Source organism: Erinaceus europaeus, chromosome 18 (assembly GCF_950295315.1).
Source record: "Erinaceus europaeus chromosome 18, mEriEur2.1, whole genome shotgun sequence".
Lineage (NCBI taxonomy): Eukaryota > Metazoa > Chordata > Mammalia > Eulipotyphla > Erinaceidae > Erinaceus > Erinaceus europaeus.
The window spans coordinates 64,666,130-64,683,149 of record NC_080179.1 but is presented as its reverse complement, the minus strand read 5'-3'; positions in this window follow the sequence as shown (position 1 = coordinate 64,683,149).

The following is a 17,020-nucleotide window of genomic DNA, read 5'->3' as shown; positions in this document are numbered from 1 at the left end:
CTCCCAGACAAATGACAAATTGAGTGGTGAACTAGCTCTCTTGGATAGTCTGTTTATTTGCTGTGTGACCCTGGTCTGAACCCAGACCACACTATAGTAAAGGAAGCTTTGGTGTTGTGGTGCCTGCCATACTCTGGCCCCTCCTCCACCTTCTCTCTCTCCTCCCAAAATATCAGGGAATTCCAAGGATCAAGAATGTTTCCTTGGCTTTCTACTGGTAAATCCCTTCCTGGTGGGTGCTGGCAAAACTTAATTGCTGGTCACCCACAAAACAATTAATTTGTTTATTTGTTTTAAAACACTATGATTGAATATTTATGAGTTTTACAACTTTAAAGGCAGAGTTTTACACCTATATACCTGAGGAAGAGTTACCATGCTCATTTTTCTGTACCTATACTTCCATCTCCACTCTAGTTCTTCCAATAACTGTTATGAGTCTGAGTTGGTTTTGCTATTATTTCCTTGATTTTTTTGTTTGATTTAGTCATTTATGTTTTACATAAGGGTGAAACCATCTAGTAAGAGGGTACTTACCCATTTTTTGATATAAAGAGTGAGATACAGGGAGATAGGGAAAGATACCAAGTGCTGAAGCTTTATCTAGTTTGGATGGGGCTTAGGATCTTAGTGATATATATAGTACGGAATCTATTTGCTGGGGTACTTATCCCTAAATATGAACATTTCAAATGATAGCTCCCTCATGCCCAGTCATGTCACTATAGAGGGCATTAAGGTGTTTTTAAATTTCCCTGGACACCCAAAGCTTCTTATTCTTTCCCAGACCCCTAGCATGCTAATTACTTCTAAAATATTTCTGTGAGTTCAAAGACTAGCTTGAAGTCCAGTTAGTGCTGTGACAGTGTTATATGACAGAAATAAACTTACTATTTTTGTATCACTTGTTCAGCCGACTTCATTATTTTGCTAATAGCTTTGTACTCCATTGTCTAATTGCTTATCCAAGTTCATTAATATAACTGTTACTTCTTATGGAATGTCTGCAAAAAAAAAAAAAACCTGGCATTTCATGAACGGCGGGAATAAAAGGCACATGTCTAGAAAAAATTTTTTTTCTATGAAAATTTTACAAATAACATTACTATATAATTCTAATGTAGCATTAATACATTATCATACATTATCTTATATGTACACACCTATCTATATACACACAGGGCTTCTGTAAAATGCATAATTTTTCATATTCACACTTGAAGATATAAATGAGTAATTTTATTCAGCCTTTTATTTGCATAAATACTCTAGCAGTGTGTGTTCATGTACATATTCATTTAGGTTCATTACAATTACAGAATACAGTGAGTGGTTAAGAGATGAGTCAGTTTTTGAGTATAGGGTCTCCGTGCAGGAGGATCAAATCATCTGCAAAATACTTCTTTCAAATAAATAGGTATTTAAATAAATAGATCGCCAGTACATATTTTTGAACAGGAAAATAATGATACACTCATATCATTTTATAGCAAATTATTTTCTCATGCTAAGTGCTGCTGGAGATTACAGCAGCAACTGAAAATAAAGTGGCAAAATAGTATTGGTTTAGGAGAGTCGGGCAGTAGAGCAGCAGCGGGTTAAGTGCACTTGGCTGCAAAACACAAGGACTGGCACAAAGATCCTGGTTCCAGCCCCCCCCCCCCCGGGTCCCCACCTGCAGGGGAGTTGCTTCACAGACTGTGAAGCAGGTCTGGAGGTGTCTATCTTTCTCTCTCCCTCTCTGTTTTCCCCTCCTCTCTCCACTTCTCTCTGTCCTATCCGACAACAACATCAGTAACTGCAACAATAAAACAACAAGGGCAACAAAAGGGAATAAATAAATAAATATTTAAAAAATCTTTTAAAAATTAGTATTGGTTTAATAGTAGTGGGCTTCCATAAATGATAACCTATGGTCGTCAAAGAATCACTTTAAGTTATATATTATGTTTTAAAATATTGACAAATCATCATATCATTCAAAACCTACTTGCCAGTCTTATGCATATCTGATTCCTTGCCTCTAAAGTCTCTTCTATATTCTATTCAGAAGATAAATTTTGTCACTCGTTTACTCCTGAAAAAACACTACTGAGATTTTTCATGCTTTTCAAACTTGTAACAAAATACTTCTAGCTCTTAATATTGAACCTTTTTCTTCTGAATAAGCCACTTATGTAATATAAGTGACTTCCGGTTGAAGATTTATCCTACTGAATGGGTTTTTATTATCTTTATTATTAATTAGTCAATTGACTAATTGATGTATTGTTATTTTCTTGGATTTCACTACTCTGGAGAAACTTTTTTTTTCTTTCTTTTTTTTTTTTTTTGATAGAAGAAGATGGAGAGAGAGGGGAAGGGGGAAGATAACACAGTACCCAAGCTTTTTTGGAGTACAGAGGTCTGGCGACACTGAAGCACTCTCCAGATGAACTAACTTCCTGGCCCTTCTTTTAACCTTTAGATGACTGGTCCTAACCCCTTGTAGTGGTGGACACACAGTAATAACTCCATGTTATACGCCATTTTGAAGCAGTAAAATAAGTGATGGAGATGGAAGTGGGGATCCCACCCCGTCAGAAAATAAATGAGCTGGACTCACCTGACATGAACCCTGCCTGACAGCTGCAAGGTGGAATCAAAGAGTGAGCAACTTGTGACAAAACATGCTTCACAGCCCTGACCACTATGGATGGCCATGATTATCTCCAAACAAAATGACTGTGAGTAAAAGGCGTGCATACACTTAAATTAAACACAGCAGGGTTTTAGTAATCTCTGTTTGCATTTTACTTTCTGTTAAGAAGGAAATTGCTTGGACTTGGAACATTTCATTTAATGGCATTTTTAGTTACCTTTTGTACTTCTAATGCCATAGTCTAAATTCACTCCAAATTACCCAGTAAGACATAGGAAACTTTTGTCCTTTTTTGTTTATTTTTTTAATTGCAGTAGCTTCCTTACCAATTTTACTAAATTAAATGTGTTTTAAAGCATCTCAGTTCTTGAAACTTAATTATCCCAATCTCTGGGTGAAGTATAGCAAACAATACAAACCCCATTTATGTAATTTATTTTGAAAAAAAATAATGGAATGCAGTTGTTGCTAATGATATACACATTTCCGTATTTTTCTTTCCTTTTCAACAACAACTTAGCAACACCATATCATTTCAAAACAAAAAATTAAGGGTATTTTGAAGTTTTTGGTTAGTCCATTCACTGCTTCTTAGGAGAGGAAGGTAACTGCACAATACTAAATACCTTGTAAAAATCATGAAAGACCGTGCTGTCTTCATTTTATCCTTCCATCAATGAGCATTATTGACAGTCTTCCTTAATAAGCTGTGAATAAAGATCATGGCTTGTAATTGTAATGTGTAAATAAGGAGAAAAATATGCAGGTACTTCAGATTTGAAGTATCATTCATTATATCCCAGCAGAGTAAATCTGAATTGCTAGTCATCACAGTGTCTATAAAATGTTACTTTAAGCTCAAGAACCTAAAAAGTAAAACTGCCAGCTTTCTTCTTGCTGAAAGCAGTACATTTTAAAATTCCTGGTTCTATAATTATGTTTCTTAATATTGATACTTCCTACTACTATTGATACTTTACTACTACTTCCTACTACTATGTTGAATTTCACCTGTTAGCTACTTGATTCAAGTTAATGGTTAATCATCTGGTTAATGTTGTACTTTTGGACAGTGGTTAACTATAGTGTGGTCCAACAGTATATATTGCTAGATGCATCATTGGGTGGTTGAAAGATGATATCAGGGAGTCGGGCTGTAGCACAGTAGGTTAGGCACGCATGGCGCAGAGCTCAAGGACCAGCGTAAAGATTCCAGTTCGAGCCCTTGACTATCCATCTGCAGGAGAGTCACTTCACAAGAAGTGAAACAGGTCAGCAGGTATCTATCTTTCTCTCCCCCTCTCTGTTTTCCCCTCCTCTCTTCATTTCTCTCTGTCCTATCCAACAATGACAACATCAATAACAACAAAAATCATAACTACAACAATAAAAACAAGGGCAACAAAAAGGAAATTAATATTTAAATATATATATATATATATATATATGATATCATTTAAAAAGATAGAGCAATGCTTAGCTCAAGTCAAGAATGTCATGTGACAAAAGTCCTGAATATTGTCTGTTTCCAAAGGAAGAAAAAGGAAAACCAGAATAAACAAGTGCAGTGGCTAGAGTACTGGACTGACAAGCAGGAAGTCAAATTTCAATTTTTGGCAAAACCATACTATGTTTTTTCCCCCACTCTCTTTTTATCATTAACAAATAAATGCATATTAAAAACATGAGTGCAGGGGGCAGGCAGTAGCACACCTGGTTGACTTGCTCAAGAACTTGGGTTTGAGCTCCTGCACCCCACCTGCAAGTGGGAAGCTTCAGGACTGGTAAAGTGAGGACCGCAGGTGCCTCTCTATCTCCCTCTACCCCTCTCAATCTCTCTCTATCCTGTGGAATAAAGAAAGGAAAAGAGAAAAGAAAAAAAACAACTCCCCAACACACTGAAGGAAACCTCAGTAGTCTCATTCTCTTGGCCTCTCTGTTGAGAGAGAGAGAGAGAGAAGGAGAGAGAAAGAACTTGAGATACCTTGAACTTGTAGGTTCCCTGGAGCAGTGGATTCATCATATAGATGCCAAGCCTCAGTAATAATCCTGGATGGAAATAAACAAACAAACAAATAAATAAATGAGTGCAACTTGCTTTACAAAACAAATCACAAACCAGTAAAAGTAAAAACAAGAATCAATAGTTACACCTTAAGTATAGCTACATAACACAAAGAGAATGTTTGCTTAAGTATGCATATCTTCCTTCCTATTAATAAACATGGACACATATAAATAAATTAATACTTACTAGTTAGCACAAAAAATATGTAGATAGGTAGGTACTTGGAGTGAGAGAATTTTGTGTTGTTGAGATAGATATCTTTATGACTTGCAGATAGAATCAAAATTTCAGCAGAAACAACACAAGTGTCACTCTCAGGAGGTAGTGAATCTAGGGCATTGACTTGTGTTTTCCACTGTCAGAGTTATGCAGTGGAGCTCTGCAGTCCTAAGCCCCCACTTCTGAATATTCAGAAGAAATGTGAGTAGGAGCCCCTTACTTGCCCCTCCTGATCTTAATTGATTGCCTCTTCTCAACCTTAATGGCACAATTTTAGGATTTATTGCCTGGTTCTTATCCTGAGGAAGTGAGTAGAGGTCATGCTCTGATCATTGACTGATGGGTAGCAAAACCCTACAAGTTCAAAGTATCTCCAGTTCTCTCTCTCTCTCTCTCTCTCTCTCTGTGTGTGTGTGTGTGTGTCCTCCTGTCTTCCTTCCTTCCTTTCTTTCTTTCTCTCTCTCTCTCTCTCTCTCTCATAGAAACAAAGAAGCCAAGAGACCACACTACTGAGGCTTCCTTCAGTGCACTAGGGAGTCAGTGTTTTCCACATTCTAACAAAATTCTAACCCCAGTCAAGTCCTTCTGGCAGTTCAAAATTGGTACAATTATTTTAATATTGATATGAATACAATGCTTTTTCTCTGATAAAGTCTCAGCATATCATCCCACTAAAATGTTTATGGCTATCAAATAAATATATATGTTCCACATACTACTCAAAATGCATGTTTTTTTTTATTCTTTAATGATAGATTTCAATAGGATGAAATACCTGGAGTAGAAGTGTCTCATATCCTGAGCCTGATCTTTCTTTGTGAACCTCCCAACAATATTACTATTGAAAATAGGTACTGTCTGTCTAGTCAGTAATACACAGTATGTATTATGTAATATTAGTAATACAGAATACACAATATGTATTGTGATCATAAACATATCCTATTTCCAAGTAGTAATCTTTATCTGAAAGGATGAAAGAAGGAAATCTAGATACTAAGAATCTGATTTGTCTCAAAGGTATCCTGAAGAGTGGATCCTGAGAGTTCAATCTTACTTATACTGTATCAATGTCCTGATAATTATTTAATTTAACAAATGTTCATATGATATCTTATTGCAGGTTTTCTATTAGAATTTCACTCTTACCTAATTTCACAAATAAACCATGAGATTTTCAATGTAAGATGCTATGGCATGGCTAAACAAAGTAGAAATTGTCTAGATAATGATAGTTCGAATACCATCATCTCTATGTACTGATATGTAATATATGTGAAATTATGAATGCAAATTGGATATAATACGTATATGCAGGCATATCACAATTTAAAAATATAACCAGAGACTAAATTAAGATCCGTTTTCCCATTAGCTAGCACATGTTTATTAATGCAGGAATCAGAAGATCTGAATTTCAACTTATCCTCTCAGGTTTGCAGACATTTAAGCACATTATTCAGAACTGTGATTATCCGGCACACCAACACTCAGGTATCACCCAACTTCATTACTACCTGATTAACGAACCTGTTTAAAGTGTGAAAGTTGGCACTTTGTCATTAGAATCCATGGGAATAACTAATGAGAAACTATGAAATAATTTGTTCCTCAATTAAAAAAACCTGAAAGAAGAGGTTTTATCTCATTATTCTCCTTTCCTGTTATCACCTATACAAAGCCAAGAAGATTTTGCAAAACTTACTGTCTAAAGAGAACACACTATGCAACATCTCAAAGAATATTTCTCAGATCTTTAATAAAATGTGGTGTTACTCAACAGTCAAAGGTAAGCCATGTTGAGTTCCTGAAATAATATCTTCTTTCTAGAGAATCAAAGTGAGAAAAGTTTTCTCATCTTTTACCTGGTGATCAGGGTGAAATGAAGTTTATAAATAATGAAGGTGAAAAGGAGTAATGTGATTCAATTTAGGCTTAACAAAACTTCAGAAAAGAAATACCTGCAGAGGGTAATTAGTACTGTGGCTATCAAATTGTGATTTTTCCATGAGTTAAAAAATCACAGCTTCAATTCCAAGTTCATCTCAATTTGATTGATTCTATCCAGTGGACACATTTCAGTGTTACTCATATAGATACATGATAGTAAAGATTATAATTTCAATAATGTTCCCTGTCCACATTGATGAGACCATTCACATTATATGACAAAGCTAAGGTATTAAACATGCATTCCTAATCTCAACTATAACAGCTGTAGATTGAGCTTTCTCCCAGTACTCACATCTCAGATAGAGTTCACCACTGCCAGCAAAGTAACTGTCTATTTTTAAAAATTGAAATAAAGAAGCCAAAAGTTTTTCTTGGAAGTAAGTTATCCAATATTTTTGTGCTGATTATTTTACGTACATCTTTATGGTTAGAAAGAGTTTTGTGCTCTGAACCATAGCAGGATATAGACTATAGAATCCATCCAAGGAAAAGTTAAGCATAAATGAATACAGATGTTAATTAATTGGATATCCATATTTAAATTCCTTGAAATATATTCTGGGTCATGTCTCCTGCTTCTTTGTATAAATCTTTAAGCTGAGCCCACCCACGTTTACTGAAGAAAACAGACAAATAATTTGAAAATTATACGCATACTTTTCCAGAATCAGGAATTTACAAAAGTAATCAAAAAAGTGGAAATTAAAGATTAGCAAAATGATTTCCTTAAAATGTTCCATTTCTGTTTTAAACTCTAAGCTTTATTTAGTTGCAAAGTGACTTGGGGAAAAAATAAAGAGCAAGCTGTTGGTTGGTAAGAATTCTAAGTATATTTACTTTATTTCCTGAATGCATTTCCATTAGTACAAAATGTAAAATTTAATGTCAAGCCCAACATATTTTTAATAATAAGGCAACTTGTTGGCTTAGAACTGGCTAGTGATAGAGCATAGGATTTGTTTCCATGAAATCTGGAGTTCACACCCTCACATTGTATATGATGAGATATGCTCTGGCTTTCTCTTTCTCACTGGATACATAAATAAATTATTGTAATAGCTGCAGTGTATTGAGCACCAATATATGCCAAATTGCACACTAGGCATTTCATATGCAAATGTGTTTCACACTTTACCATCAAGAGTTCCTATAGTTATATCTCTTTACAGAGGAGGAGACTAAAATTCAACTAACTTGATATCTTACTATACTTTATTTTCCAATGTCAAATTCTAAACTCAGTTTTCTAAACACTGTTGTATGAATTCATTAATTTGGTAGAAACAAAGCCTAACACTGTTCTTGAACACTTGACTTTTTTTTCCCCACTCAGAGACAGAGAAAGAAGACATTAACATACATGTTTCTGTCATTGTCGTATCACCTCCCATGTGGTGCTGAGGTTCAAATACAGATTGCAAGCATGGCAATGCAGGCACCCTACCAAGCAAACTATCTTTATGACCTCTAGGTTTCTTTAGGTCAACAAATAAATAATGTGGCAAAATATCATTCTCTTATAATGTAATTAATCTGGTAACAAGGGATTAATAAAACAAGTTGATAAAATATAAAACAATTAAAAAGTAAATTAGAAAAAAATAAACTAAAAATAAAATGGCATCATGGACATTTTACAGAAATAATATCCATTTAGTTTTGAAAGGTAGTTCAAATCCCTAGTCACCACCTATAAGAAGGAATTCAAGAGCAGCAAAACAGTGCTGCAGGTATTTCTCTGTCTCCTACTCCATCTGCCCCTTCCATCTACATTTCTATCTCTTTTTTAAATTATCTTTATTTATTGTATAGAGACAGCCATGAATCAAGAGGGAAGGGGATGATAGAGAAAGAGAGAGACAAGGGACCTGGTGGTGGCACACCTGGCTGATTGAGTGCCCATGTTACAATATGCAAGGAACCAGGTTCGAGCCTCTGGTCCCCACCTGCAGGGAGAAAGCTTCACAAGTGGTGAAGCAGTGCTGCAGGTGTCTCTCTGTCTCTCACCCTCTCTATCCCTCCCTTCCCGCTAAATTTCTGACTGTCTCTATACAATAAATAAATAAAGATAATACAAAAATTTTAAAAAGTAAAAGGAGAAAGAGAGAGACCTGCAGCATTGCTTCACCACTCGCAAAGTTTTCCCCCTACAGGTGGGGACCAGGGGCTCGAACTGGTGTTCTTACGCATTGTAACATGTTTTGCTCAACCAAGTGCACCACCACCTGGCCCCTACATTTCTATCTCTATAAAAAGAATAATACAGTGAATATTAAAGTGAGAAGTTAAAATCTGACAAAAATTAGTCAGTAAAATAATTTGCAGAACATAAAGGTGTCGTGGAAAAACTGCATACTCATTTCAACGAGGCTTATCTTGTTAAGTAAGAAAAAGGAAATGAAATTATGAAGGTTTCTTCCAGGGCAGCTTCTTTATCTTATCTGTGTAAGATTGCCTATTCAAGCATCTATGCCAGACCAAAGTGAAGATACAGAAAATGATCTGGGAGTCGGGTGGTAGCACAGTGGTATAAGTGCACATGGCGCAAAGCACAAGGACTGGCGTTAGGACCCCGGTTCAAGCCCCCAACTCCCCACCTGCAGGGGAATCGCTTCACAGGCGGTGAAGCTGGTCTGCAGGTGTCTACCTTTCTCTCCCCCTCTGTCTTCCCTCCTCTCTCCATTGCTCTCTGTCCTATCCGACAGCTATGACATCAATAACAACAATAACTACACCAATAAAAAGGGGCAACAAAAGGGAAAATAAATAAATTTAAAAATTTTTTAAAAAGAAAATGATCTAAGACTTCAAAAGCATCAATATAATTTCAAAGTAAACAGTAGCTACATTTAAAATAATTGGATTGTTCTTATTTTCTTTGCCATAGTGCAAATTTAACTTTAAAATTAATAAAACTATTTTTAAGACAGTGCATCAACATCAAATATTCAGGATAGCAGGGGATTCATAAAGGGAGTCAGGGCTGTGGTGATCTTTAAGTCAAATAATGTGTCATCAGAAAAGAATAAGTAACAGGGTACTAGGTGGTGGTGCACCTGGTTGAGCACACATGCTACAATGTACAAGGACTCAGGTTTGAGCTCCTGGTCCCCACCCGCAGGGGGAAACTTTGCAAGTGGTGAAGCAGCACTGCAGGTGTCTCTCTATCTCCCCTACCCTCCTGATTTCTGACTGTCTCTGACCAACAAATAAATAAAGATATTTTTAAAAAAATAATAAGAAATTCACCTAAAACTAAACCATGTACACTAAAAATGGATCACAGTCAAAGACACTATTTGTGTGACAGTTTAGCAAATTTGTATATTAAAAACAAATATTGTGCAAAAACTAGTAAAGTGGTCACAGTTGCTACACATATTTGATACTTAACCATTTTTATCTTCAGTCTTCTATATGTAATATGATCAGTGTATATTCTCTGAAACTTATCACCTCTACTCTGCAGTGTTCAGCAATGTACTTATTGCATGATATATCAAATACACATTGTGTACAACAACATCTTGGGGTCCTAATAATAGATATAAATCTGAAATTGGCAGGACCATTTCACAGCCTACAAGTGACCGATCTTATTGTTAATTTCCACATTTGAATTTATAGCTTGCTAATTCTTGCTCCAGAAATGCCTGATGACTGTAGGAGCAATAGTTTTACCACTGCTCTTTTTTTAGGTTTTTTTATGCTCACATGTCCAGAGTATTAGGAAATGGGTAGGTATCCCTATTAGGATTGTGATTGGGAACCTTGAATTAGTGAATTTTTATTAATGGTTTCTACTTGTATGTATATCAGATGTGAAAAGCATTACTATTGTTTAATCTTATCTCCACTCCAGAACTAAAGCTAGTATATTTTGTGACTTCCTTCATTTGTTGCCCACAATAGCAGTGGTCAGTTTCTACCTTATTCAACATACCCTGGAAAGGAAAAATAAAACAAGAGTAAAACAAACTGAAAATAGATATTATCTCCTCATATCACTGCTTCGAGTCTCACCAGGTTTCTCTTATGCAACCTCACATTCTAAGATTAAACTTGAGAACCTTTATAAGAGACTACTATATCACCACCCCAGCTCACTCAGTGCTGGTGTTTGAAACTCAATTTAGTCCACATTGCAGAATAAACAAGAAAGTAAACATGGGAAACTCCCTCTAAGTTGTCACTCTGTCACACTATCAACTTAAATAAAAAATAAGGAGTTATTCAGCTTTTACAGATAACAACCCCCAACCCCCTGCCCTCTTGAGAACATTATTCAAAAAACATAGGGACTATTACTAAGAACATAATGTGGAAAGTTAAAGCATCACTCTAGATTTCTACATCTATCACACAGGAAATCTTTATAAATGAGATCCCTTAAAAGAGGATTTTACTCTATTAAGCAAGCTATAATCATGTTTAAATTAAGCCAGGAATCTATTGTAAAATTTAAAATGTTCTATTGGTCTTTAATAATGAGAAATGTAAAATTATTAAAAAAAATATACATGCACTTAGTTCAGGTCAATTTCCTTCCTCCCTCTCTCTCTCTCTCTCTCTCTCTAGAGGACAGGAATACCATCTACTATTTTTCCCTTCTGAAAATTGGAGGCTCCTTTTAGGAAAATATAGATACTACCTAAAAGTTGATAGCTTTTTAGATTCAGGATAGCAGAAAGGATGTGACAAAAGTAGAAAGACTCTGGGGTGGGTGGGGGTAGAGGGTTCAGGTCCTGGAACATGATGGCAGAGGACCTAGTGGGGGTTGTACTATTATGTGGAAAACTGGGAAATGTTGTGTCTGTATAAACTATTGTATTTACTGTCGACTGTAAAAATTAATCCCCTAATAAAGAAATAAAAAGTAAGTCTAAAGAACTATTCATAACTGACTGCTCAAAGTGTTTGATTTTTGAAAAGTGATGGCAGAGTTGGATCAAGTTATGGAGCCCAGTAAATCCTAGAGTATATATGCCCTTACAAAAGTGAGGACACAAAGTTACTTTTCTAAAGAAGAATAGGTATCTAATTAAAGCACAAGGACATTATATGTAGATTAATATGTGATTGAACTTTTCTTACTCCTTAGTTTTTAGATGTCATGTTTAGTTGGTTGGCTAATCTTCTCTCTAAGCCTTCCTATGATAGTTTCTATCATAGATATGTGAATAGCAGGTTACCTTAAGAACAGAAAACCTGTCTCTGTCAGTTAGAATAGATGGGTATGGACAGCATGGACTCAATAGAGCAAATGTGTTCTGTAACCATCAATGCTCTTCCGGGAGCTGTACAAGAAGGCAGGGGTCTGGGAATGCAATTAAGTACTCCAAAAGCTTTCTGTCCATTGCTATTCTGACATTTAAGATTTCTGACAACTTGTTATCTTTTCTTGTCTCCCCTCCAAATGCTGTTTACTAAAGGGACATAATCTTAGCTTCTAAGTCATGCTCTCTCCTTATTAAGCAATCATGGACATGTCACCAGGATATTAATTTGAGTTTAGTAGCAAATTAAGCTATTTGACTTTTGATGTGTTATTGTTACTCATCAGCAGAGAGCTCAGCTCCTTTTATTGATAAAATGCAATTTTCAAGACTCTAGAGTCATTTCACTTTTTTGAAAGAAAAAAATGTAAAAAAGAATATGGTGCTTATTCCCAGCAATGTGTATATCACTTACATATCAAGTCATGAAGATTTCTGTGCCCTTTGAAAATTTGTGTATTTTATTTAAAGCGATGATATACCTTTCATAGTAAGTAGTGGAATTTCAACACAGATTGTAAAATAAATTAATCCCCAATAGATAAATGGAAAAAAAAAGTGCAAAGAAGCTAAATATATCCTCTACCAAGGTGCTAGCTGGTGTGTTGCTTAGCTACTCATGACCAAACAGGCTGACAGCACCATGAACTGTCGGGTTGAGCTGGGCATAATTACCAACCAGATTTCCATTTCATTAGGTTCCACTCACATATCATGAAGATTTTGAAATATGCATTTTAGAAGATTCCACCATTATAAATGAGTATAAATTTTATTTCTTTAAAAAAATGGTACTTTACCATGTGTCTACAGAGAACTCCACTGAAACTTGTAAAGACTGAAGTAATGATATCTTCTAAGACAATAGTCTAAAGAAAATAACTGTATTGAAAAATTGAGGGGTAGGGAAATTTTTTTCTATTTCATTTATGAAAATAGCTTTTCTTGCTTTATATGCAAATATGGTTATGAATGGAAGACTTCAGACTGCTTTGTGTTCTAGAAAAACTTCAAAGCATTGCTTTTTCTCTTCCATCAGAGGTAATCTTTTCATGTTTCTGTTCCCAATTCTAATGTTTAAATGGAAGTTAATTTCTCAAATATCTTAGATGATTTAGCAGAGTTCTGCGCAGAGAATACAATAATTCAGTTCATCAGACAACAGAGCCCATTAGGAGAAATTACTAAGTCACTCCTAAAAGGCAAGGATAAAGGAAATGCCGACATTCATATCCTTTCATAATTAACACACAAAGCTTTGAGTGCAGATTACCGTTGGATTATGGCAAATTTAAAAAGTACATTTGATGTTCATTTTATAGATTTTTATTGTTTATCATGCTTATCTGAAATATATATGCAATCATTTCATTCTATAAGCACATAATTGAAATAAATAGCTAAAATCTATTTATGTCATCTGAAAGTAAAGATTATGTTTCAAACCTATTTGCATCCATCCATTTACAATATAATAAACCGGGCAGTATTTTGCTGTTCTATTTCCTTTCTCTATACTCTCTAGAGACAGAATTTTGTCCCTCTGATCCTGACTGTATTTTAAACATTAAACATAAATATTACTTTGCTATTCAGATCTTAAATTATTTGCTTTCTCAACTGTTAGAATACATGTATATACATACATATTTATTTATTTGTTTATTTATTTAGTGTAGGAAAAAGCAAAGTGAAATTTGGCATCATTTATGATGCAATATCCAGATTGAACCAGAGACCTCATGATGTACTCAAGTCATGTACTCTACACCAGTTCAGTATGTTTTTATTAAGATAGTACTAACAACATAAATTCAACCATTATTTATTACAGCAAAGCAAAGGAACCTGGGAGTAGTGGAGATTGGACTTTATGGAGAGGATACTTTGGACCCAGTTTATAATAATGAAGAAAAACTTGAGGAAGTAGCTGATGTGGTGTGCAGATACCTTGCACAGGGATGTGGAAGGCTGCATCTGTGTGTCAATGACTGTCCTGCAAACCATAACAAAAGTTAATTATCATAAGAATAATAGTGGAATTTAGTTCACTTACCATGTGTGCATCCACTATCTCTATTTTTCTTAGATTCAAAATATATTCATGACCCTAAAAAAGAACTTCATCCTAAAAAGCACCTATTTTGTGAATTAATGATCTACAAAACACCTGTCACTGGAAATTACACTCATGTGTCAACAGCTGTTCTGTGACACATTACCCTTCCTCCCCCATAAAGTCCATATATATATGACGACTTTATGCTATACGTATGTTGGCTCTTTCCTCTGAGCTGTTCACATCAATCAAGACATGAGATGAGTTCTTTCAGATAAGCTATACTCTGTTCCCTTGGTGGATGCTTTGTGTAAGAATCATAACCACTTTTCATTTTGTTTTTTGTTGAACAGTATTAATTTATCAAGTTTTTTTGATCGTGCACCCCAAGTGGAACTTGGTTTCAGTGTTAAAACTAATGTTTGTTTGTTTATTATCAGAGTCGTACTCAGTTCTGGCTTATGGTGATGTTTGGGATTGATCCTGGTACATTTGGTGCCTCAGGAATGAACTTTTTTTTTTTTTTTTTTTTTTTTGTATAACCATTATGTCATTTCCCCAGCCTCAGAAGGAACTTTAGAACACCAAGAGGCAGTACAAAAATTGGAGTGTGGGGGGCCAGGTAATGGCACACCTGGTTGAGCACACATCGCACATGTTACTGTGTACAAGGACCCTGGTCCCCATCTGCAGGAGGAAAGCTTTGCAAGTGGTGAAGCAGGGCTGCAGATGTCTTTCTGTCTCTCTCCCTTTCTACTACTTCCTTCTCTCTCAATAAAGAGTAAAAAAAGAAACAAGATAAAAAATAAAAGAGTTTAAAAAAATTTAATTATGTCCAGACCACTTGCCCAGTCTATTTAAAAATGTGCATGCCATTTCCCTTAACTCACCTCTTATTTTTTATTTATTTATTTTGATGAAAACAGTAGCTCTTTGGATGTTTGCCTGGGTATACATTATAGGTTGTGATCCTCTATATCATCCTACATACATATACACCTACCTATACCATACTGAGAACACAGAGTTCCTGTGGTACTATTACAAATCACATCTGTATAGTTAACATCGGAAGTATCTTTTTTTAAAAAACATTTATTTATTTTTTATTGATATCACTGTTATTGGATAGGACAGAAAGAAATGGAGAGAGGAGGAGAAGACAGAAAGGGGGAGAGAAAGATAGACCCCTGCAGACCTATTTCACCGCTTGTGAAGCGACCTCCCTGCAAGTGGGGATCCTTAAGTTGGTCCTTGCACTTTAACCCACTGACTGCACTTTTTAAACGCAATGCCTAGCCTCTTTCTCACCACTCCACATTTCTTTTATTCTCACTTTCTAATAATTATCACAATTTAACAAACTGTAATATAATATACTCATGTGATCCACTTGTACAGTCAGCTTACTATTATATTTTATGCTTCATCCTTTGTTAAGTGAAGGAGTTTAGGGGCACAAACTTGTTTGTTGCTACTGAGGCAACTCTGGTTTAATAGGTTGTTTTAGGGGTACAATTTCATACACATTTCTGACGTATGTTAGCCTACCACCAAAATATCAATAACCCAGTGCCAAAATTAACTCTCAGTTTTACTATTAGAATAATTTTAAAGGGAAATCATGAGTTCAGGAATCCACGGTTTAATACAACAAGAAGATGTGAAGATGTTGCATGGTAGCTTACGATAACTAAAGGACAGTACATATCCCTGGAGTTTAAGTTTAGCCAGTAAGAGAAATACAACTGTTGTCCAAATCTGTTGATGATATCACCATAATGAAGTTGGATTTAACTTTTTTTTTTTTTTTGGTGAATGTAGGATCTTACAACATATGTGACTTCACTACTCTTGGGCGATATTTTCTACTCGGGGAGAGAGAGAGAGAGAGAGAGAGAGAGAGAGAGAGAGAGGAGAGAGAATGGAAGAAACAGCAGGACATCAGAGTGTGCGTCACTGACATAGCACCTCCCATGTGGTTCCAGGGCTTAAAACTGGGTCGCACACATGCACAAACGCAAGAACCCTACTCAGTGAGCTATTATTACCTTAGCTCCATATATCTTTTTAAAATTCAACTTTTTTTCTGGCTAATAATTCTTTAATATTTTTCCTTGTGAAAGAATTATTGAAATTTATTCCATAAAGAAATATGGGGGGTTGGTGGGTGGGCAGTAGCATCCTGGTTAAGTGCACATAGTACAAAGCACAAGGACCAACACAAGGAACCTGGTTTGAGTCCCCAGCTCTCCACCTGCAGAGGGGTCACTCTTTCTCTTCCCCTCCCCTCTCAATTTCTCTCTGTCTTAGTCATTAAAAAAATGATGGAAAAAATGGCCTCCAGGAGCAGGATTTGTAGTGCTGATATTAAGCTCCAGCAAGAACCTTAGAGAAAATAAATAAATAAATAATAAAATAAGCATTTTTACACTTTAAAATTTTTTTTATAGATAATCAAATACCTTATTAAAGTCCACTGCAGTGTAACTCTATATTTATTTGGTGCACTTTATTTTTTATTTTATTTTTTTTATTTAAGAAAGGATTAATTAACAAAACCAAAGGGTAGGAGGGGTACAACTCCACACAATTCCCACCACCTAATCTCCATATCCAACCCCCTCCCCCGATAGCTTTCCCATTCTCTATCCCTCTGGGAGCATGGACCCAGGGTTATTGTGGGTTGCAGAAGGTAGAAGGTCTGGCTTCTGTAATTGCTTCCCCGCTGAACATGGGCGTTGACTGGTCGGTCCATACTCCCAGTCTGCCTCTCTCTTTCCCTAGTAGGGTGGAAAAATTTT